We start from the raw sequence: 23,565 nt of genomic DNA, 5'->3' as shown, positions 1-23,565 counted from the left end.
AAGTCCTGGACTTCTGGAAAAAACTGTAGAGCCATCGGTGGGGTCCAGAGTGAAGACTCTGGATGAAGGATGTGGCAGTCTCCATAATGGATGTGACCAAGCATGATGACCCAGACATGCTTGTGACCATGATCTAGACATGGCTCTAGTCTGGTGAATCTGGGACACCCAGAATTTCAGCTGCTTTCCCATCATCAGCCTGCCCTGTTTCCTGGATCTGTCCTAGTTTGTTGCTATATCCCCTGTCAGACCCCAACTGGAGACTGGTCTCTCACCAGACAGAATCTTTGCCTGAAGTCCATATGTTCCCCAGCCTATCTTGACTTGGCCACTGACGGGGGCCCCTCTCCATTTGCTATTTCAGCCTCATCTCTAATTTGAGGAATAGCAACTCTCTCAAATAGGAGCTGTTCCTGAGATCCCTCTGCAGAAGGGCTCAGCTCAGTTCCGACTCTTTCCATCCCTTCTTATATTCTATCTTCATTTTACTTCCTGACCCAAACCATCTTAAGCTCTTGGACACTGACTAGCTCATGCTGTTCATCCACATTTTGGCTTTGCCCTCACACTCTGAAAACTCAGCAGAAATTGGATGTTTGAGGTTTTGGAGAGAATAAGGAGGAAATAAGGAGAGAATAAGGTATGCTGGGTGCATGGTGGGGGTGGGGAGGACTTTGCAGGCTGCCCCCCTGTTTTCTTCAAGAATCAGATGATGTCAGCACCCCAAATAGAGAAACAGAGTTGGAGGTCTGCCTTTATTGGGAGGAGGTTCAGCTGACACCCCTCAAGAGCAAAGTCTGTCCTGCAAAGGTAGTTTTAGAGATTTTAAGGTTTTCAGTGTGCCCTTTGGCCCTCTCTCATACCATGCCAGTCATCCAACCCAAGATTTAAAAGACTGGCTCAAATGCAGTGGTATGTTTTATCTGTAATCATTCATCTAGCAGCCTATTTTCATTTTAAAGATTTTATTTATTTATTTGACAGACAGAGATCCCAAGCAGGCAGAGCAGCAGGCAGAGAGAGATGAGGAAGCAGGTTCCCAGCTGAGCAGAGAGCCCGATGTGGGGCTCGATCCCAGGACCCTGGAATCACGACCTGAGCCGAAGGCAGAGGCTTAACCCACTGAGCCACCCAGGTGCCCCTAGCAGCCTATTTTTAATAATAAATAGGATTCATTCTTCTTACTACAAATTATTGCAGCCCATATGATGGACGCCACAGAAGCTGGAGAACAGATGGAAGATGAATCTGTTCAGCAAGATTATAGGAGGAAGAAGAAATGAAATTTAATTTGAGATCATGCCCATGCTCAGAGAGATGTTTCTATAGTCATCAATGGTGCATACAAAGCCTCTGTATACAGCTGGTGTATACTTGTCACCCTGAGGTCTCCTTGGGACCCCGGAGCCACTGATGATTCCCCTCTACTACATGCATCACTGTTGGCACCTTTACTCAAAAGATGTAGCAAAGCAAGCATGGGAAATGGACATGAGCTTTCGAGACTTGATGGAGTGAATATTAGGGGTACGTGGTATCACAGTTAGTCTGAATACAGCCAGTAATCACAATCCTAACAAATCAAAGCAAGGCTTCTGCTAGAAGTTCAACAATTGAGAATATTAATGTTCTTGTCCTGCCATAAAGCTGAATTATGTTTTTTTGTTTGTTTGTTTTTTTCTTTCTTGTGTTTGTGTGTGTGTGTGGTTGTTTTTTTGTTTTTGTTTTTTTTAACTAACATTGCCTCCTGGAAGAGATCTTCCGGCAAGCTAAATTTTAAGCCTGCTATAAATTCATGCCTAATATAATATAACATTTCTTTTCTGCAAAGGAGAATAAAACGATCCAGTCCATGAGCAGATAGAAAAGTGAATTGGAGTTTGGCGTTCATGTGAAGTACAAATAAAGTCATAAAATTAATGTGTGGTAAGAGACTGGCCTTTATGACAGTATATAAGAAAACGCACAAATAATAAATTTGCTCAAAGGATAAACTACTTTTTTTCCTGCCTGAAGCCCTTCTGGCTGTCACCTTGAAATGAATATTTATTAAGGGAATAAAATAAAAGCATTTTATATCCACTAAAGGAATGTGTTTAAATATATATGATGACAAAAATATAATAATAGATGATGAGGCGGACTGGATTTTTAAAATAATTGAATAAATCATATTCTTTAGGAAGAATGTGTTAGGAACATGTTTTTGGCATCTAATGCTCAATTCTTCTTAAGTCAAGATGTGAAGTCAGTGAAGAACGAGAGGACCAATTTTTGGAAAGGGGATCTCTGCAGCTACTTCTGAGGAACCTCAATCCACCAATTAGCAAGGTGCCCAGGGTAGAGCTGGGCCATCTTGGCACGCCCGGAACCAGCCGCAGCTGCCCAAGGAGGGAGCAGACTTAGTGGAAGCTTCTTCATCAGGACCTCACAGCTTAGAAATCTCTTCCCTTGACCCCCTAAAAGCCAATTAAGGACTTAAGATAAAAAGTTTTTCTCTTTTCCTGTGCACCATGGGTAACTCTGCTGTGGAGATGGAAACCAGGTTCTTGAAGCAGGAAGGGCTCTTATAGATGGTGTGTGTGGCCTTGGGCAACTTGGACCGAGTGGACCATATTGGCTCTGGTTTCAAATGGAACAGGATCTGCAATCATTTGGAACATCCCTGAAGAGAAACCAGTAGAAAAAAATGTTCAGTTGGAGTCATTTGTGAGTATATGCTTGTTAGTTTTACTCTTAGACTGCCCTGTCTCTCAGCTGCTAAATTCCAAGCTCCTTGGTTACCCTTCAGAATCTTCTCTTCTCCATTCCTCACCATCTGCCCTCATTCAGGCCTCAGGGCTCTCTCTCCTTTGCTACCAAATGGTCAATGTGCCTTGAATCTCTTTCTGTTCCCCCAAATCACGTGCCACCAACCATGTGTCCTTCCTATGTCCAAAACCCCATTAGGTTCCTGCCATCCACTTCCATCAGGCCATTGTCCTCTGGTCATGCTGCCCCAGTCCCCTCTGTGGCCTTGTCTCCCATGGCTCTCTCAACACTTGCCCTGCACTGACCCACACTTAGAAGTTCCGTCTTGAATGCTTTCCTTCCCTCTCTCCTCTGCCCAGAACACCCTGTTCCTTGGGGGCCTGATGGAATCCCGTTCCCTTTGGGAATACTGTCTTCGACCCAGCAGTCACATTTTCTGAAATTATGCATGAGTTTTCTCATCTTCCACTTAGCTCATGTCAACGAGACCCTTTAGAATGTCTGAGAATCTGTTTCAGAACCCAGACCAGTGGTCTGAAGAGTATAGCTTTGAGGCTACTGTCCTGGAGAGTTTGTGGCCGCATGAGGGTTTATCTGGGAGCTCCTGAGGGCAGGATGACAGCACCTGGCCCTACAGTCATGACACAGTAGCTGCTCATGAAAAGTTGACTGGGTTAAGCTAGCCTCAAGGGGCACAAACCAGTTAGCAGGTGTCTGTGAGCGCAAGACAGCATTTTTAAGCACTGGAAACTTTGTCTGACCTCGCAGTTAGCCCCAGGTGGCATTTTGTCACTCAACACTGACCTGGTCATTCATTTTTATTTTCCACTGCTACCATGAATAGTATCTTCTACTGTCATCTTGAATAATTGAATTAATTGTCCCTATAGTGAACACCGGTCTGTTGCCAGAACACTTCCCCTCCCTCCTGACAAGAATATCAAGTTTTTGTTATTTTGTCTTGTTTTGGTATTTTAAAACCATTCCTTCCTTCATTTTCAGTCATGTGGTTTGGGTGGAACACACCCCACCTTCAGGTCCAAGAGTCAGTTGGCATATTCCTATCTCCTAGTGACTAGGATGCATCAGGGAGGGGCCCAGGAGGTCCCTTTGGTGACAGTGACTCATCTAGGAATGGGTCCATGATCTCGTCTTGTCTTTTCATAGAGAAACTCAAGTCCACTTCTGGGAATCCAGGTACCTATATGTTCTATTCCCAGGCTTGATGGCGTGAGGATGGGAGGCTTGGAGCTTTTGTGCCATAAGGGAGTGCCTGGAGCTGTACTGGAGGTTCACTGAAAACCCGAGAAGATGTCCAACTAGTGGATGTGGATGTGGAGAGATGGTTCTTGCAGACATTGTTTGAGTCCTAGATCAAGCTCTGTCTGAAACCAGTTTATCTCTGGATTCTCAGTTTCATGAATTGAACATTGCCTTCCTAGGACTAATCCAGTTAGACCAAAGTAGTTTTCCATTACTTGCAACCACAAGTATCCTGAGGTTTTTCTCATAGCCATGGTTGTTGTTGCTCTCAATCTTCTTGCATTCTGAAAGATTAGTCACCAACACTCAGCTCTTCCACCTTAGTTTCTCACTCTAGTGTGCTGTGCTCGTTCAGATATATTGTTTATGGGTACATTTCTCCTACCTGTAAAGAGCCTCTCCATGTTTCTTCTACTTGGAACTTTCTTGGGTCAAAGGATACTTCCCAGTTTTATAAAGCCATAATGTTCCTGATCATATCTGCAAAAATCCTACTAAATGAGAAAAATTGGGAAACAGAGATTGCTAAAAAGAAATGAGGCCAATATACTTGCACAATATCTGGCAGGTGTGCTCCAGTGTAATTATGTAGATTCATTGCATGGGTCCCTCCTCCCAGAAATCCTCCATCTACTACTGCCCCGGAACCCCCAAACCCCAACATTCAGGTCTGGGCATATGCCCCAGGCTAGCCAATCCAGAATCCCTGGCCACAGTGATTGGTTCAGAGATGGACACACAATCTCAAGAGGCCCTTTCATTGTATTCACTGAGATTTAATACTTTCACTACTGGGATTGTACACTAAGGCAATATATCCTAGGGTTGCTCATTATCTTCCCCAAGGAAGTTATATACAATAGGAGGGAAAGAGGCCAATGGTGAAAGGAAGTTGAAAAGCAGAGCCAAGAAATTGATAGAGGCAATGGAGAGAGAGAGAGAGAGAGAGAGGGGGAGTGAAGGAGGGAAGAAATTGAGATATATAGTTTCTGGATCTAGCTAACACCATTATAATTGATAACATTTTGGTTGCATGCAGTGAATTCCCCCTTTTTTCTTTTCTCTTCTCTTTCATTCTTTCATTTATTCTTTCTTTTCTTTTCTCTCCTCCTTCTCTTCCCCTTCCTCCTCCTCTTTCCTTTCCTCCTCCTTCTCTTCTTCCTCCTCTTTCTACCACTTCTATTCATTTGCCTGGAAAGAAAAAGTGTTTTAAAAACCATTCTTTCCTAACTTCTTAATTTAAAAATTTCATGAGTGGTGTCAAAAAAATATTAAGGAAGCCACATGGATACTCATCAGGCAGTTCTTCCAGTAAAGGAGGGAAAGTTCATTTGACTGCATACGTACTTTTAGAGAAAGAGATGTCCATTTACTCACCACTTAGGTGCACACAAGTGTTAACATTTTATCATGTTCACTTCATATCAGTATTTTTTTAAGACATGAAACATAGTTAAAGTCTTTCCTCAGAAAGGATTTCTTCTGGTGAATTCCCCTTCCTATCAAAACTATTTTAAACTGGTTTTCTGTCACTTAAAATAGGAAGAGTTTTTGCTAGTAGGTATGCCCCTTGTCTGTGTACAGCAAATGGCTCTAGAGTGGCCATTCCCTTGTGTTTCCTGCTGTGATTGTGTATGACAAGTTGTCGGTGTGTAACACTGGCAGTAACAGTGGCAACTATTGTTTAACTGTATGCCCAGTCACATGGTTGAAACAACTAAATTTTGGGGGGGAATTCCTACTCCAAAAAAACCCCAAATATTTTCACAAGAAATGTAAGAATGCTTTTCATGATAACAGGACATTTTTGTGTTGTTTGTTTGGTTTTCACAGTTAAGGTCTTTTTTCTGTTTGGATTTTAAAAGCAAAAAGCAATATTTCTCCCACCAAAATCACAGGCAGCAAAAGAAAAAGTAGATAAATTAGACTTCATTGAAACTAAAATTCTGTGCCATAAAGGATGCCATCAAGAGAACGAAAAGATAGGGTGCCTGGGTAGCTTAGATGGTTAAGCATCTGCCTTTGGCTCAAGTCATGATTCTGGGTCCTGGGATTGAGTCCCATATTGGGCTCCCTGCTCGACAGGGAGTCTGCATCTCCCTCTACCACTCTCCCTGCTTGTATTCCCTCTCTTGCTGTCTCTTTCCCTATGAAATAAATTAAAAAAGAAAGAAAGAAAGAAAATGAAAAGACAAACTATAAAATGACAGGAAATATTTGCAAATCATATATATGACAAGGGATTATTGTCCAGTATATATAAAGAACTCCTACAATTTAACAACAATAACAACAAAAAAACCCCCCAAACAACCCAATTTGAAAATGGGCAAAGGACTTGAATAGATGACCCTGCAAAGAAGACATATAGATGTCCAACAAGCACATGAAGAGATGCTCAGCATCACTAACCTTTAGGGAAATGCAAACCAAAACCACAACGAGATATCACTTCGTACCCATTAGGATGGCTATTATAAAAAACAAAGCCAACAATGACAAAAAAAAAAAAAGAAAAGAAAAGGAAAAACCAAAAACCCAGACAGAAAATAGCAAGTGTTGAGGAGAATGTGGAAAAATTGGAACCCTGTGTGTTGCTGGTGGAAATGTAAAATGGAGCAGCTGATGTGGAAAACAGTATAGTGGGTCCTCAAAAAGTGAAAAATTGAATAACCTTATGATCCAGCAGTACTACTGCAATACTACTTTTAGGTATATACTTAAAAAACTTGAAAGCAGGAGCTCGAACACATCTACGTATGCCAACATTTATAGCAGCCATTATTCACAATGGCTGAGGAGTGAAAGCATCCCAAGTTCATCAGTGGATGAAAGGATAAGCAAAATGTGGTCTATACACACAATAGAATACTATTCAGCCTTTAAAAAAAGGGAAATTCTGACACACGCTACAACATGGATGAACCTTCAAGACATTATGCTGAGGGAATAAGCCAGACACGAAAGGACAAACACTGTACAATTCACTTGTATGAGGGACCTGGAGCGGTAAGACTCATAGAGACAGAATGTAGACTGGTGGTCGCCAGGGGCTGGAGGACGGGAAAGGGGGAGTTAGTGTTTGATGGGTACAGAGTTTCCATTTGAAGGGTGAAAAGTTCTAGAGATGGATGGTGATGATGGTTACACAACATTGTGAATGTACTTAGTGTCACCGGATTATACACTTTAAAATGGTAAATTTTGTTATGTATATTTTACCACCACCACAACAAAAAAGGCAATGATTCTCAAAACTAGAGACCCAGGTGGAAGATTAGCAGTTGCCTGGGCTGCAGGGGAGGGGCTGTGGAACAGGGATTAACAAAGAGTACCAGGACGGTGTTGGGGTTGATGGAAACATTCTAAAACTGATTTATGGTGATGATTATACAACTTGGCAAATTTCCTGAAAATCATTGAATTGTACACTTGAAGTGAGTGAATTATATGATATGTAAAATAATGCTTAATGAGGCTGTAAAAAACCAGCGGTGTTTCTAGAAATATCTCACAGAACAATCCTAGTTCTATAGTGCTAATAGGAGTTCTTAAAAAAGGAGGGGCGAGGGGGGCTCTACACTCACCTGGTTTTGGGAAGCACTGTAGGTTTTTCCTATCCAGAGGTTTACAAGGCACCAGAGAAGGTAAAGTTCTGAGAAGTCACGTGGCAAAGAAGCCTAATTCACATGTCCTCCCCCAGAATGTCCTCAGTGTTTCACAGGCACCCCCTTCCTCCCTCCAGAGCTCTCATTTACATCTCTCTGCCTAATGTTCTTCGGAACACACTTTAGCAAACGCTAATCAAATGTTTCCTAGACATTTCTTCAGTTGGCAAGCAGCTGCTTAAGATCTTTTTAATTGTTCTGTTGGGGTCCCTGAAGTTGCTTTCTCTGCATTGATGTCCACATAACTAGAGGGGATTATTCAGCTCAGTGAGTGCGAAGAGCAGGGATGGCGTGAATGCTTCAGCAGACTACGTCCTTCTGTGCCCCCAAAGCCAGCAGCTCCCCAGTGTGGCATGTATGAGGCGTCCCCCCCCCCCCCCCAGGGAGGAGACAGGAAGAGGGGAAGGCACTCCCTCAGCCCAGCTTCCTCCATTTCTCTTGTAGTACTACTCTAGCTCTCATGAGGAAAATAGACCCTTCCTTGACAGGCTGATGAATGACAGCCCAAGGTAAAAATATTAGGTAGAAACTTCTAGAATATAAAGCTAACCGAAGTAAAGAGCATTTATTGCACACCCTCTGTACGTTAGGCACCACACTCGGGGTGTCCCTATGTCTCATTTAATCCTCTTGGAGCTCTGTGGCAGGCAGCATTCCACTCCTTGGCAGGGAGTCCTGAGGTGAGGGGATTAAATGACTCCCTTCTCAGCTTGGGTCACACAGCCAGGCCTGGGTTCAAATGCAGCTTGTGCTCCTCCTATGACACCACACATCGAAACTCTGGCCAAATGCAGCTCAAGAAAGTCACCGAGAATGGAAAACAAGATAGAAAATGTGGTATTGACAGCACATGATTTGGCTGAGGATCCTGGGTAATGATATGGGAAATACACACACACACACACACACACACACACACACACACACACACACACACATTATTACACAGTTAAGGTTGTGATCAGGTGAGTGGCCTAGGGCACAAAGAGGCATGGAAGGGTGGGTGTCCTGAGGGGCCGTCAAGGTGGGGGGCACCCGCAGGAGCACTTCTGAGCCAAGCAAGTCCTCACAGTGAATCCACACAGAGGCAGGAAGTGCTGGTGACAACCTCAGGCCCTTATCTCCAGGGCTCAGGAACTCACGGGAAAAATGAGAACTCCAGACTGACATCCGCATATAAACAGGCCAGCAGTGCCTTCAGCCAAGCCAGGGAAAGGGTGGTGTTTCCTGCCCTGTCCCCCCATTAGTCTGGTGACCCTGCTGCCTTGTTGAGACAGGAGGTCTGGCACTCTCTGCCCTCCCTCCAGGAAAGACCACATGCAAGGGGACCTCTAAGACAGAGGCCAAATGGACCTTCTTGCCTGCTGTCTGGATGAGGTTACAGGGCTCGAAACCAGAGCTGACCAGCCTCTGCACAGTCACTGACCTGTGGTGAGAGCTGGGTCTCTGGGCATCACCGCCATCTTGTAATGATGAATAATGAAGGGGCGAGCACATCCCATAAGCTGCCTCATTTAACGGCAGCACTGAGACATCTCTGAAGTAGGTATCGTTCCTCCATTTTATGGGGGCTGAAACTGAGAACACACAGAGGTGAAGCAATGTGTCTGAGTCTCAGAGAGAGGGAGGGTAGGAGCGAGTCCATGTCTCTGTGCACAATGCCTACGCTCTCAACTGCTCATAGAGAGGGCCAAAGTCATGTGTTTCATGTTGCCACGATGTTGATGGAAATACTGAGATCCTAAATCAATTCTTTCTTGTTTTTTTTTAAGATTTTACTTATTTATTTGTCAGAGAGAGAGAGAGAGAGAGGGAGAGAGAGAACACAAGCAGGGGGAGCAGCAGGCAGAGGGAGAAGCAGGCTCCCTGCTCAGCAGGGAGCCCAATGCAGGACTCAATCCCAGGACCCTGAGATCATGACCTGAGCCGAAGGCAGATGCTTAACTGACTGAGCCACCCAGATGTTCCGATCCTAAATCAGTTCTAGCCCCTGTCTTGAAAACTGCCATCTGGCCTTCTGCTTTGGTACGAGCCTTTGTCACTGCTTGCCTTGGGAGGACGGTCAACACTACTGGCTCATACAGTTCTGTGGCTGGGGCCACTTCTCCCTTGCCCAAAGCCCAGAGGCAGCACATGGTACAGAGTAGCTGCTTAATAAACACTTGTTTATTAAGTCTTGTTTACTAAGTCTTTTATGAGACTTAACGAATGCCCCAAAGTCATCCAAACAGATGAAATGGAAGAAGTTCTAAGAGCTCTAACTAACCATCAAGAGTTACCTGTCACTAGGTACCAGGAAGCCATCAGCCCCCTCCGGTCCTGGGCTCATCCTCTGTAGTTCCCTCTCCTGCCTCCCACTGTTCCTGCTCCAGCCGGGGCTCCTGGAGGACCTCCAACCAGAACATCAGTTCTCCCACACTGCAGTGGACAATTCTGAGGATCTTTTAAAAAAATACATATATAACTTCTATTGCTCTCTTTTTTCTTACTGGAAAAGTAATACAGAATGTTCTCTCTCTCTCTTTTTTTTTTAAAGATTTTATTTATTTATTTATTTGAGAGAGAGAAAGAGAGAAAGCAGAGGGAAGAGGCAGAAGGAAAGAATGTCCAGCAGGCTCTGTGCTGAGCACGGAGCTCCATGTGGGGCTGGATCTCATGATGCTGAGATCATGACCTGAGCTGAAATCAAGAGTTAGATGCTTAACAGACTGAGCCACCCAGGCACCCCCAAGAATGTTCTTAAGAAAAAAAAAAAAAGACAAAAGGAAAAAAGAATAAAAGATGGTACGCACAAAGAAGAAACATAAGGATCACCTGTAACACCTAAACCTGAGCAGTAATGAAGGCTTACCTTTGCCTTCATACACCGAAGTGATTTTTTTCCCTCTAAGTCTGTGTATCTATTTACAAAAATGGGCTCATGGTATGTTTTGTAATCTTTCTTTTTAATGCATCTACATAGTGAATGTTTTTTCCATAACATGTTCTACAGCATAAATTTTGAGACTCGTCTGTATTTTGCCATTATAAATAATCTCTTATTTTTAGATGTTCAAGTTGTTTTTAACTTTTTCAATATTATGAAAAATTATTTAGTGAAGATTCTGTAACGAGAGCTACATGCACATTCATGATTATTTTCAGATGATAAGTTACCCGATGAGGAATTCTGGGTTTAAAAAATATTTTATAAAAAATATAGTTTAAAAAACTTTCAAAAACAGTAGGAAAGCAATGTACTCTCATTACATGTAATGTAGAAAATACAGCAAAATCGAAAAAAAGAGTCAGCATTATCCATGGTAACCTTTCCCTCCCCCAAACAACCATTAATAATAGTTTATTTTACTTTGTCTCGGGTTTTTCTATGTATTAGAAAGCATTCTAATCAATTACTTTACATACTTCCGTATTCAGTAGTTTTTACTGCATTATATGGCAGGATAATTCATGTTGGCTCAAAAGTTTTCCTCATTCTTCGTGAGTTTCAATCTTCAGCCTCCAGGATTTTCCCACAGGAGAAATGAGAAGCTGCTTGAACACTATGGATATTTACAATAAACAAGCCACCCAGGACCATTTGAGGGGCTTCTGCTGAGCAAGCCTTTAAGTTTGAGTAGGAACATGGCATGTCCTGAGATGCTCTTTTACTTTTTTCTTTTTTTTTTTAAAGATTTTATTTATTTATTTGACAGACAGAGATCACAAGCAGGCAGAGAGGCAGGCAGAGAGAGAGAGAGGAAAGGAAGCAGGCTCCCCGCTGAGCAGAGAGCCCGACGTGGGGCTCAATCCCAAGACCCTGAGTTCATGACCTGAGCTGAAGGCAGAGGCTTAATCCACTGAGCCACCCAGGCATCCCCTGAGATGCTCTTTTAAAAGATCATTCTGGATGCTCTGTGGCGGCTTTGGGGGAACGGGTGGAAGAAGAGGGAAACCAGGGAGGCTAGTCCGTGAAGTGCTTGAGGCAGGTGAAAGTGATGGGCCAGGTGGGGATACAATCAGACTGGGTTGGCTTTGGAGGATCAAACTTCCTATTAATCACAGACATGATGTGGATGGGGGAGGGAGAGACAGGCATCAAGGAATATAGCTTGAGTTTAGCTTTAACCAATTGTATGACTAGGATGTCATTTACTGAGAGGAAAAGCTGGGGAAGGAATAAGGTTTGGGGTAAAATTTCCTGTTAGTCTGGGCAGATGGAGCCTTGATTTGGATTTAATTTCCCTTTGGAACAAAAGAAATGAGGAATTCTGACCCACCCTCCAACTCAGCTATGCTGGGAACTCTCTCCTCTCTTGTCTCCCCTTGTACTGTGTGGTGTTTATCACATTCTAACTTCCATTGTAGGATACGCTTCTTATATTCCCACTGTAGTTTTAAAGTTGTTAGGGCAGGTGTGGTTTGAATTTCCCCTTACGGCTATGTATTCTCTTCACTGCCTATGACAAACAGCAGGCACTCAATAAATAGACCTTATTAGTAGATGTTAAATGTGTCATGTAACTCAAATGCTACAAATAGAACAGGAATAAATTCACTGGTCTTGTAGAGGAAGCATTATTAGACCATTGTATAAATAAGAGGACAAGTAACCCACCCAAGATCCCAGAGAGACTGAGTGCTGAAGTCAGAGTCAGATGCTGTCTAAGTCCAAAGCCCTTCTATTCCAACAGCCATTCTTGTGCTAAGACAAAGTGACACTTAAATCCTTGTTCTATGTGACTCTTAAAAATGTTTTATGTATATTTGATAGCAAGAATTCAGAGAGAAGTCATACATTTTCTCCAGCCCCTTTGTAAAACCGTACTAAACTTTCCATTGAAAATTAAATCAGAGAGAGAGAGACAAACCATAAGAGACTCTTAACTCTAGGAAACAAACTGAGCATTGCTGGAGGGGAGGTAGGTGGGGGAATGGGGTAACTGGATGATGGACATTAAGGAGGGCATGTGATGTAATGAACACTGGGTGTTATATGCAACTAATGAATCACTGAACTCTATCTCTGAAACTAATAATACACTCTTATGTTAATTCATTGAATTTAAATGAAATAAAATTTAATAAGAAGAAAATTAATTCAGCAGGAAGAAAATGTCCTTCCTGTATCAGTTTTCTATTGCTGATGTCACAAATTTTCACACTGTTAGTGGTTTAAAAAATTACAGTTTTAAGGTCAGAAGTCCAAAATGGGTCTCACTGGGCTAAAATCAAGGCATCAGCAGGGCTGTGTTTCTTCTGGAGGTTCTAGGGAAGAATCCTCTTCCTCACCTTTTCCTGCTTCTAGAGGCCACCCGCAGTGTCAGGCTCTTGGCCCCTTCCTCCATCTTGTTCTATCTATTATTGGGAATGGGGATAATAAAGTCCCCATTTGTTACTGTAAAACTGTCTTTTTCTCCCTTCAATTCTGTCAGTTTTTGCTTCATATATTTTGATGCCCATCATTAGATATGTATATATTTATAATTGTTATATCTTCTTGCTGTATTGAAACTTTTATTAATATATAACATCCTTCTTTGTTTCTTATAAAAAATGTTTTGATATAAAGTCTGTTTTGTCTGATATTGATATAACTACCCCAATCTCTTCTTGTTACTATTTGCATGGAATGTATTTTTATCCTTTTACTTTCAATCTATTTGTGTCTTTGTTATCTAAAGTGGGTCTCTTGAAAACATATAGTTGGAGCGTGTGTTTGTTTGTTTGTTTATTTAACACAGAGAGAGAGAGATCACAAGTAGGCAGAGAGGCAGGCAGAGAGAGAGGGGAAGCAGGCTCCCTGCTGAGCAGACAGCCTGATGCAGGGCTCGATCCCAGGACCCTGAGATCATGACCTGAGCTGAAGGCAGAGACTTAACCCACTGAGCCACCCAGGCACCCTTGGAGCATGTGTCTTTATTCATTTTGCTTATCTCTTTTGATTGGAGAGTTTAATCCATTTACATTTAAAGTAATTACCAATAAGGAGGGATTTAGTGTTTTCATTTTGCTCTTTGTTTTCTGTATGCCTTATACCTTTTTATTGTCCTTCATTTCTTACATTACTATCTTACTTTGTGTTGTTGGTTTTTATAATGAAATGTTTAAATTCCATTCTCATTTCCTTTTGTATATATTCTATAGCTATTTTCCTTGTGGTTACCATGGGAATTATATTTAACATCCTAAAGCCATAACACTCTAATTTGAATTTATAGCAGCTTAACTTCTTCATATACAAAAACTCTGCTTCTTTATATTTCCACTCCCACTCCTGTGGTTGTTAATGTCACAAATTATATCTTCATATATGGTGTGCCCCAAACCATGAACTAATAATTCCTTTAAATGCATTACTCATATTATGTGGAAAACAAGATTTGGAATTACCAAGTAAAGCTGCAATAACACTAGCTTTTAGACTAATAATTTTTTCTTCAAATGCATTAATCTCTTAAATCATATAGAAAACAAGAAGTACAGCTACAAATTATGGTTGCAACAGTACTAGCCTTTATAATTGCCCATGTATTTACCTTTACTGAGATTGTTAATTATTTTAAAAATTTTTAAATTTTTTTAAATTCTGAAAATATTTTATTTATTTATTTGAGAGAGAGAGAAAGAAAGGGAGCATGGCTAGGGTGGGATGCAGAGGGAGAGGGAGAAGAACATTTTCCCTCGGGCACGATCCCAGGAATCTGGGATCATGACCTGAATTGGAGGTGAACCAAGTGAGCCACCCAGGCACCCCTAAGATCTTTAATTCTTTTTCTGGTTTTGAGTCACTCTCTGGTGTCCTTTCCTCTCACTTTGAAGAAATTATTTGGGCATTTCTTGCAAGGCAGGTCTAGTGGTAATGAACTTCCTTAGCTTTTGTTTATATGGGAATGTCTTAATTTCTTCCTCACTTTTAAGGACAGTTTTGCCTGATGTAGGATTCTAGGTTGATAGTTGTTCTGTTTTTGGCACTTGGAATATATCAGCCCACTGTCCTCTAGTTTCCAAAGTCTCTGATAAGAAGTCTGCTCATAATCTTCTTGAGGGTCCCTTGCATGCAATGATTTGATTCTCTCACTGTTTTCAAGATCTCTTTGTCTTTGACCTTTGGATATTTTATTTTAATGTGACTTGGTGTAAGTCTCTTTAAGTTCATCTTAGTTGAAGTTCATTGAGCTTCTTGGATGTTTATATTCATATCTTTCATCAAATTTGGAAAGTTTTCAGGTATTATTTCTTCAAATTTTCTTATTTTTCCTTCTCTCTCCTTCTGGATGCCCACGATGAGTATGTTGATCCTCTTAGTGGTATCCCATAGGTCTCCTCTGTTCACTTTTCTTTAATCTTTTTTCTTTCTCTTTCTCAAACTTAATAATTTCCATTGTCCTATTTTCAAGTTTTCTGAATCCTTCTCTGCCTGCTTACATTTGTCTTTGAATCCCTCTAGTGAATTTTTAATTTCAGCTATTGTATTTTCAGCTCCAGAATGTCTTTCTGGTTTCTTTTTTAAGTTTTCCATCTTTTTATTGATATTTCCATTTTGTACATTCTTCATTTTCTGGACTCTCTCTATATCTTCCTTTAGTTCTTTGAGCATCTTTATGACAATTGTTTTAAAGTCTTCGCCTAGTATATCTGCCATTAGGCCTTTTTCAAGGGCAGTTTCTCTTGATTTTTTTCCTTTGAATGCACCATACATTTCTGTTTCTTCATATGCCTTATGACTTTTTGTTGAAAAATGGACATTTGAATCTAATAATATTGTTACTCTGGAAATTGAGTTCTCTCCTTCCCTCAGGGTTTGCAGGTTTTTTGTTTGTTTGTTTGTTTGTTTTGTTTTGTTTTTAAGATTTTATTTATTTATTTGACAAAGAGAGATCACAAGTAGGCAGAGAGTAGGCAGAGAGAGAGGGGGAAGCAGGCTCCCTCCTGAGCAGAGACTCAACGTGGGGCTTGATCCCAGGACCCCGAGATCATGACCTGAGACAAAGGCAGAGGCCTAACCCTCTAAGCCACCCAGGCACCCCAGGGTTTGCAGGTTTTTAAACAATTATTTTTGTATTTGTTCTTTGGTGTTTTTTGTTTGTTTGTTTTATTATTGTAGGCTATCTCTCTGTGGAGGGTCAGCCTGAGGTGTAAATGTAAGATCCTCCCAGGTCTTTTCTGTGCTTTTCTCTGGATGTGTGTGTCATTTCCTTTTTTTCCTATCCATGCATCTATTTTTTAGTGATTTAGTCCTTAATGTTTGGTTCCCAAAAGGAGAAAAAGAGAAAAATAAAGAGGGATAAAAGGCACTGACTTTTAAAACACCCTGGAAGTCACTTCAGTTGGAGGAAGAGGTCATTGCAACAGAAGGGGGTAATATAACAATAATGGCTACCCACTTCTTTGTCTGTATCTCATGAACAGAAGCAACAATCAGCAGTTAGAGCACAAAATCCCGATATTTAGGGGCGCCTGGGTGGCTCAGTTGGTTGAGCGACTGCCTTCGGCTCAGGTCATGATCCCGGACTTCCAGAATCGAGTCCCACATCGGGCTCCCAGCTCCCTGGGGAGTCTGCTTCTCCCTCTGACCTCTCCTCTCTCATGCTCTCACTCATTCATTCTCTCTCAAAAAAATAAATAAAATCTTTAAAAAAAAAAAATCCCGATATTTAGAAGATCTTATTCCTTTTTGCCCACACTTGCTCTCACATAATGTGTGCAAGCTGTTCTGCTTGTGACAGATTCTACTAGTAAAATTGTTGTCTAAAGATGGGGCAACAGATTCCAGGTAGTTCTTATTCTGCCATCTTTCCCTACTTCTTCCTTCTTGACTGATATATATGTTTCCACTCCATGGATATGCCATGAATGTTTGATCTATCTCTTATTGATATTTAGGTTTCATAGTGGCACCATTGGTTGCTTTCCTAAGGTCACTTTCCCCCTCTTTCTCTCCTAACATAATCCCAAATCTCTTCAGTTACTTATCCCCTTTACTGCTCTGGAAGAAGATACTGGTTAATCTAAGCCCATTAGAATCTGGCTTTATCCTGGTGACAGTTATTAGTCCAGGAATGTACATATAACCTACACTCATCAATCAGATTGAGAATTAGGGCTTAGAGACCATGCTTGGGGGTGAGAGACTACTCTCTGACCTGTGTCCTTTCTTTCTCTTTTGGGTAGGCATGAGGAAGCATGTGGCCATCTTGCAAACATGAGAAGAATCAGCTGACCCAAGAAATGGCAGAGCTGACTGAGGAAAGACCCTGATTCTTGATGACATTTTTGAGTTGCTCCTCATACCATACCTGGGCTTCTCATCTCTGGAGTTACAATTATGTGAGAGACCAACTTTCCTATTTTCTTAAATTAGTGGAATTACAGCTTCTGAAACTTATGTATCCTAACTGATACAGGGTTGTTAGGAGGATTTAATCAGTTCATACGTGTAAAGTACTTAGAATGGTGTCTAGCACATAGCATGCACTATATCAATGTCTTTTGAATAAATAAATAAAATAGGGGTTTTTCTGCTGTCTCCAATTACAAGTAATGATACCATAAACCTCCAGAATAAATGTAGATTAAATGACTAAAAGAGAAATGGCTGGGTCAAAGGGTATACATATTTTAAATAGAATGGGTATTGACAAACTGCACTCCAAAAAGTTGTTGGATTTGCACGTCCACCAACAGTGTATAAGGAAGCTTATTTTCCTACCCTTCCACCAACAAGTCATATTATCAAGACTTTTCATCTTTGTTAATATGATAGTTTAAAAATGGCACATTATTATTTTATGTTTGAATTTCCTTTGTTGTTGAGGGTATGCCTTTTTCATGTGCATTTGCAATCTGTATTTCCTTTTTAAAACCTTAGGAATTCTAGTTTCAAATAATCAGAACTAACCTATTTTCCACAGACTGATGACATACAAATTAAGAATTCTACATGTTAAAAGAAAATAAAACATCATCACTAAATACAGAAAGTAAAAAGCCATCTCTAAACACACATGAAAATAGATACTATAAATATTTCTTCAAAGCAATAAAAAAGATAACAGTCAGCTTTAAAATAGGCAAAGAACAGACATAGAATTTAATTAGCAAATACTATATGGCATGCTAGAACTCACTACAAAGTAAAAATTAGCATCATTCAGCTATTGCATTGACAAGGATTTCTTTTTCTTATAATGAATTTTAATTCTGCAAGGTTCAGGGACACGGAAACTCTCATACTCATTGGTAGAGCATGAACTGGTCCACTCTTAGGTAATATCTAAATTGTCTTTAACATGTGTATAACCTGTAGATTTTTAGGGAAGTAAAACCACTCTTGTGATCCATAAAAGTGGATTCGTGTCATTATACATTTGTCTAAACTCACTGAATGTCCAACACCAAGAGTAAATGTTAATGTAAGCCATGGACTTTGGTGATAATGATGTGTCAGTGTTGGTTCAGCATTTTAACAAATGTTCCACTCTGGTGCCAGGATATTGATAATGGGGAAGGTGGTGCATTTGCAGGGGGCAGGGGGAAATGCGAGAAATCTGTACCTTCATCTCAAGTTGCTGTGATCCTAAACCCGCCCTAAAATTATTCTTTTAATAAAAAAATTTTTTATAATGTATATAACATGTTCCCTAATACAATCATTCTACTTCTAGAAATTTATTCTAAGTCATCAGAGATGCAAAAAATAATTTATAATATGCAGATGACTCATTGCACCATTACTTATAACTGGAAAAGTACACACCCAATGTCCAGTAATCTGGGAATGTTAGGTAAGTGTTGGTCTAGCTATATGATGGAATACTGTGTAGACATTAAAAATCATGAGCTATCATGAAACATTAAATCATAAAGGAAGTTGCTCATGATATGTTAAGGAAAAAAGATTACAAGTCAGTGGCAATATGATCTCAATTTTTTTGTGTGTATGGGAAGGAGTATGCATGTGGTGTGGAGGGCACAAGCACCCACAGAGAAAAAGATTGGAAGTATGCACAAGAAATGTTAACCACGGCTATCTCTAGTTATACAGTTGCAATGATCTGTGTTTCCTTTTGTACTTTTCTGTATTGTTCACATTTTACTTTATAATTAGCATGTAATACATCTTTTCCCACAAATAATAAAGCTATCCAAATTATTTGCTATTATATTAGTAATTTTTATAAAACTTAGGATATCCTAGTTTGCAACAAGCCAAAACAAGGCTAGAAAAATGCGATGTCACCGAAGTTGGATATTAATTTTTTAAAAAGACATCTCAATTATTTGCATTAAAAGTACACTCCATACTGGCTTCTGCTATAAATCCTCATTTTGGAGATAGACACTATGCATTATTCTGATGGACTTAACACAGCTGAGGTTATTTTTAAATAGAAGAATAGTGGCAGCACTTAGTAGAGTCCAGACCAAAAATATATCTCCATTTTAAAGTTTTATTTTTCACAGTCACAAATGGTTAGTTGAGACTTATAATAAGAAGATTTTCCTGAGCTGGAAGCTACTGGGTTGTTTTTCAGAAACATGTAATTTGAAAATTAAAACGATCTTGTTCATTTTACTTTTGGTGGCAGTTGCGGAAATTAAATTGTTTGAGGAAAGCGTGTGAGTAAGCACCATGTCTTCTTTTTAATCCTATTGTAGTTTCTAAATTTACTTCTCATATACAAAGGAGCTGGAAATTAGCCCGATACTCAATGGGGCAGAAAACTTTACTTATCTTGATGAAAAAAATAAAGATGCTGGGGAAGCTGCCTGATTTTACATTAAAAAATGACAGTAAATTGCTTCGTGTACAAATTACCTAATTTGGACCTGTGCTCACTGCTGTTTGGGTTGACTGTTTTTAGTCAGGCTTTCCACTTTTCCTTGCATGTGGGCAAACTTGCCATTAGCCTATGTTTGGTTCTTCCTGAAGAATTATTGAGGCCTGAGTCGCCGTCCATAATTCTCTCCTTCAGAAGTGATTATGTCTTCTATCATTACCTGTTTCCTTATGCTTCACTAACACACTCCACCATGGAACCACCTGTCAAACCTTTTTAAGTCATAGCTTCAGTTTCCAGTGGTTCTAACAAAAAGGGTCTTTCCTTAAAAACCCTTTTCCTTGGGGCTTGGGGATTCTCTAGATTTAACTGGGTCACCATCTTCATCAATAAAATAATGTCATGGTTGTGTTTATGTTTTTAGCGAATAGTTACGGTCTTTGTTGCTACTTTGCAACTAGAAAGAAAAGGTGAGTTGTTTATGTTTTAAAAGGTTCTCTATTGCTTTGTCCAGTTTCTTTCAGAAATGCTGAAAAAACTGAAACAATCTCCCTGAACACTTAAGCGGCGGGGGTGGGTGGGTGAAGGTGGGGGTGGGGGGTGGGGGGTTGGGGGTGGTTCCTCAGGGTTTAGGCATAACCGAATCATCCTCTCTTTTCTTCCCACACCTTCTTCCCAGAGGATCACAGAAGTTCCCTGGACAGTAAGGGCCATTTTCACACCACTGTGTTCCAAATGCATGTCTTTCCCCTAGACTTCTCCTCTGAGATAGAAACTGACAGGTCCAGCTGCCAACTTCCCCGGACAGGCCCCATTCTACACGGCCGTGTTGGAAGGAAGGCTGTCTGGGAGGCGGGGAGGCAATGGAGGAGATTTTACTTACTCTTTTCATTTCACGGAGGAGGAATCTGAGACCAGAAAGGATTCAGGATTATGTCTGCTTGACATTTTCAGAGAAATTCCAGTTACATTTGTCTGAAACACTGCAAAATTAGCGTGTCTATAAAATCTCTGATTTCCCTTCCGAAAGCAGCTCCCCGCTCCCTACTTTTCCTATGACAGTAAATGGCTCCAAGATTCTCCCAGTGACTTGAGCTGGAAACTAAGAATCCTGCTAGATTCCTCACTTTCATTACTAATCCGTCTGCCAGTCCTGTGGGGTCTCCTGGGCAGGCAGCTTGTGTTTGTCCACTTCTCTCTCTGGCCACCATCCATCCCTACCTTGTCCAGGCCACTGCCACCTTCCCGCGCCACCACAAAAGCTTCCTTTCATTCTTGCCTGATTCCAACCTATTCGCTAAAAAGCCGCAAAGTGATCGTGTTAAAAGGCGACTTGGAACCCAAGAGGACCTGAGGGAACAACATCCCGAAGGCTCAGAGCACAAAGGTGATGGTGACTGAAGAAGAGGGGGGCCCCGGAGGGGGTTGCTCGTGGGTGGACTGTCAATGCCAATGGGGTGCAGGGTTGCAGCAGGGCGGGGGCAGGGGGACAGGTGTGCATGGCTTTGCTAGCTTTCCTGTGTCTGAAGCCATATGGTGCCAGAGAACACTGGGGCAATCAGTGTTTCTCTCTCTGCTGCGGGTGCCCAAGCCTGGTGTTTTTGGTCATCATGCCTGCTTAGGATCCAGTCACCACCATGTCACCTGTTACTTACAAGAACCTAGACAGAGCCCTGAGCCCCTGGAAGGGCTGGACGAAAGATCATGGAGGTTCCTTCCAGCTCTGTCTGCAGTCAACCTGTGATCCAGGTGGGGCTGGGGCTCACTGTTCTTTACACATAAGGCGCTTCCCGGCAGCCAGAACATTTGTGAATTGATGTCTTAATTTGGCTGTGGTCCTGGCTGGCTTATTGCATACTTACTTTTTTTTTTTTTTTAAGTTTTATTTATTTATTAGAGAGAGAGAGAGCATGAGAGGAGGGGCAGAGGGAGAGGGAGAGGACTCAAGCAGACTCCCCGCTAAGCATGGAGCCCAGCACGGGGCTTGATCTCACCACCCTGAGATTAGGACCTGAGCCGAAATCAAGAGCAGCCTGCTTAACTGGACTGTGCCACCCGGGCGCCCCGCCCACTGCGTACTTTTAAAGTAACAGTTTTTCTTGGACACACTCTCATCTTCCTTCTTTATTGCTCTTTTCCCTCCGGCCAGGTTCAGGGATCCTGGGGTGTTCAGGCTGCCACTTCGCCATCAAGGACTTCCCTGATTTCTGACACTGCGCCCTATGCCCTACACGGGCAAGAACTAATGCTGTACCCTTCTCCTCTCCCCCTGTTTCCATTAAACCTCTGACTCTTTGTCATGGAAAGGACCCGACTCTCCCATTTTATGTAGAGACTGCAAACCAACCGACAACAAGCCCTGCCCCTCTCCCCCCAGCAGAAATCTACAAGGAAAAGTACATCAGGAGGCAGGTGACGAAGCTTTGGGAGGGGGAGAACAGAAGGGAAAGTGCTAAGGGACTTAGCAGCCTCAAGGAAACAGACAATGGCATCAGGAGCCGGTGATGTGTGACAGCGTCTGACTCAAAAAACGGAACAAAGCAAAAACAAAATGAGGAAAGTCCCAGGAATTGTAAGTGCCATGGACTTTGGAAAATAGAGGTATAGGTGGAGTGGACAGCAGAGCTGCTTGAAGATCTGTTTAGGGAACACTAAGCCCCACATACCCTCCCAGCTCCATGCTGCTGAGGGACTCCCTCTCCCCAGTGACGGCAGAAGAGTGAAGTTCGACTTGCAGCGAATCTGCACCAGACGATATCTGGCCTTGGGGACACCAGGCATAGCTGAACTCGGGGCTACAGCATGGAGAAAAGGCTGGTTAGAGGAAAGAGTACATGCCGATCGATGAAAACTAGGCTCCCTTCCCTTACATGGCTCCAGGGATGTTCACAGCCGAACTCACACTTCCCAGTTCCCTCGGAGGAGAACCTAACCATACCGAGAGAAAAGACCTATCAATACCGGCCATGGGGTGGGTGGGGAGGCTCAAATGCCATGGCCAGCCCAACGCATTGAACAGTGAAGCCCAGCGGCCAAAAAATAACTCCCCTCCCCCCACAGAGCTTCTAACGAAATTTTTGAGTGTCTTGCCCCTAAAGAAGGCAGCCGAAGATCACCAGAGCCCCTCAACATGAACGATACAAACTAAAACAAAGGAATAAGGAAGTCAGAGGAAACAGTGACCACACAGAAAACAGAGTAAACTTTTTAAAAAAATTATAGTTTCACAAAGCAAGAACAGTGAGTCCACCCCCATCAGGAGATATTAAAACTCTGATAGAAGAAATGAAAAATTGAACAGAGGATCTGGGGTGATAAAATGGTGATAAATCTCCCAGAATGTAGAATAACAACAAAGGAAGCAATATAGGAAGAAAATGATGAGAAAATTGAGCGATCATTTTAGGAGATACAGCAAGCAAATACTAAGTATTCCAGAAACGTAGAATAGCGAAAACGGGGGGAGGGGAGAGAAAATGATCACACAAGTGATTCAAGGCTCATCAGAATTGAAAGCTAAGTGTGTCCAGTTTGAAAGGGCTCATTGGGTATTCAACTCATCGTAGGGAGAAAAGGTCCGTCTGAAGGCACATCAGCATAACCTTTCAGAACATGAGGAAAAAGAATTGAGTCTTAAATTTTCCAAATTAAAAAAAAAAACAAGAACAACAGGTAATAGAAAAAGGATCAGGAATCGGAATGGCAAGAGACTTCCCAACAGCAACAGTGGATATTAGAAAAACAGTGGAGGGGCGCCTGGGTGGCTCAGTGGGTTGAGTCTCTGCCTTCGGCTCAGATTGTGATCCCAGGGTCCTGGGATCGAGCCCTGCATCGGGCTCTCTGCTCAGCAGGGAGCCTGCTTCTCCCTCTCTCTCTGCCTGGTTCTCTGCCTACTTGTGATCTCTGTCTGTCAAATAAATAAATAAAATCTTAAAAAAAGAAAAGAAAAGAAAAACAGTGGAATATGCTTTTAAATGTGGAGGGAAAATAAATCTCAACCTTGAATTCTATTATCTAGTCAGATTATTAATCAAGAATAAGGGTGGGGGAGAGAAATTTAAGATGTGCAAGGTTTCAATTTTCCCAGAAAGCTACTGGAAGACATCCTTCACCAAAATAAG

Source organism: Martes martes (genome assembly GCF_963455335.1).
Source record: "Martes martes genome assembly, chromosome: 13".
Taxonomy (NCBI): Eukaryota; Metazoa; Chordata; class Mammalia; order Carnivora; family Mustelidae; genus Martes; species Martes martes.
The sequence above is the reverse complement of the archived record's forward strand: the minus strand, read 5'-3'. Positions refer to the sequence as shown.